At 32.9% G+C, this 1916-nt stretch overlaps 1 pseudogene; it reads left to right on the top strand.

Annotated features, from left to right (window-relative positions):
- Positions 1-774: 774 nt before the first annotated feature.
- The window catches only part of LOC135210664 (uncharacterized), a 10768-nt pseudogene continuing 9626 nt past the window's right edge, over positions 775-1916 (top strand).

Raw genomic sequence — 1916 nt, 5'->3', positions numbered from 1 at the left:
TGAATAATTATCACATCGAACCGTGATCCATTTATATATCAATTCAAGCTACAAATGTCCTTTAATATCTAAATTCACTTTAACCTCCCAAATGATATATTTTTCATATATGTACCGAAGGGGATTTTTTTTTTTTTTTTTTTTTTTTTTAGTTGATAATAATTTCGTCCCCCCCATGGGTTCGAACCACCGTCCAAGTGACGGGGGACGAAATCAGACAGTTAGTGACTGTCCTGATTTCGTCCCCATCCACTTGGACGGTGGTTTCGATCCCATGGGGGGACGAAATTATTATCAACTAAAAAAAAAAAAAAAAAAAAATTCCCCGTCGGTACATATATGAAAATATATCATTTGGGAGGTAAAGTGAATTTAGATATTAAAGGACATTTGTAGCTTGAATTGATATATATATATATATATATATATATATATATATATATATATATATATATATATATATATATATATATATATATATATATCTTAAAGGCACAATAATCGGGTTGTTAACTTTAACTCATGCCGGTTAGAGACAAATGCAAACCGCTGGATTCCTCGAAGATGCTGAAATGAAAAAACAAACAGGATAGCTTACCAGTGCACTCTTTGTGGTCAGCAATCAGTGTGTGTGTGTGTGTTCTTAATGAACAGAAAAGGACATATATATATACAGAGACGTGTGAACACATACATTTACATACATATACTCATATAATATATACATATGCATACATACACACACACACACACACATATATATATATATCGTGGATGAGAGAAAATGCAAAAACACCAGGAGTTAATGGAATTGCAAATTATATACTGCAGTATGGTGGTGATAGTGTAATGATGTAGGTGACTACGAACAAGGTTCTGAACAAATGGGAGGAACAATTGTCCTACAGCAGAACTGCAATTGTAACAGAAGCAACAGTAACAATAATCGCGGCATAGCATTATTCAGTACATAAAGAAAGATGGAAACTTCTGAATAAGAGAGTAAGGTGACACAAGGACTGAAAGAGGAAGAACAGAGTGGTTAGATAAGTAAAGGTTGCATGGGTCAAGTCCTACTTATGAAATAGATATGTTTGCAGATGATACACTGCTGATTGGGGATAGCGAAGAGAAACTGCAGACATACTTAAGAGATCTGCAGCTATCTTTCCAACAGCAAATGAGACTACCTTGAACATTTCAGCTGGATTTCTTCTGTGAGATCAGCAACTGAGGATGCCAAGGCTTACAGTGATCTAGCACGCACTTGGTAACATGACTATAACTTCCTTGATAAGCTGAAAATATGACTGTGAATTTCAAAGCAGCTGAACTTGAATATCTAGTTTCTAACTCCTTATCCTGCAATTAATCGATCTCATGTATGCACCTCCGGCCAGCAAATTTAAAGAATTTGGCACTTTCATCTATTAAGCCTCTCATAATTTTTTATAATAAGTGTTCTGTTTTGCGTCCGTCCAGTATATATCTCTGATGTTTAATAAGATAATATGCAAAGAAATTAATGACAGTCATGTAAGTAGTCTTGCCCTTGAATAACTATCAGTATTGACTAACTGCCAACATCCAGACCAACCACCTCCCTCAACTATAACATGAATTAACACTCACACACATAGTATGGGAATAAAAATTAATAAGCAAACATTTACTGCCCTTTTGTAAAGGGAGCATCGTTTTGTTATATATATATATATATATATATATATATATATATTATCATATATATATATATATATATATATATATTATATATATAACATACATAATAAAATCTCGCTAAACCCACGCTAGTTATCAAGATTTTCAGATAATCTAGGCAAAATTTGGCTTACCAGATGGATTAGCCGAAGATTTTACGATTCTAATTAAAAGTATCATTTTAATTTATTTTT

This window comes from Macrobrachium nipponense, chromosome 4 (genome assembly GCF_015104395.2).
Source record: "Macrobrachium nipponense isolate FS-2020 chromosome 4, ASM1510439v2, whole genome shotgun sequence".
Taxonomy (NCBI): Eukaryota; Metazoa; Arthropoda; class Malacostraca; order Decapoda; family Palaemonidae; genus Macrobrachium; species Macrobrachium nipponense.
The sequence above is the reverse complement of the archived record's forward strand: the minus strand, read 5'-3'. Positions and strand labels throughout refer to the sequence as shown.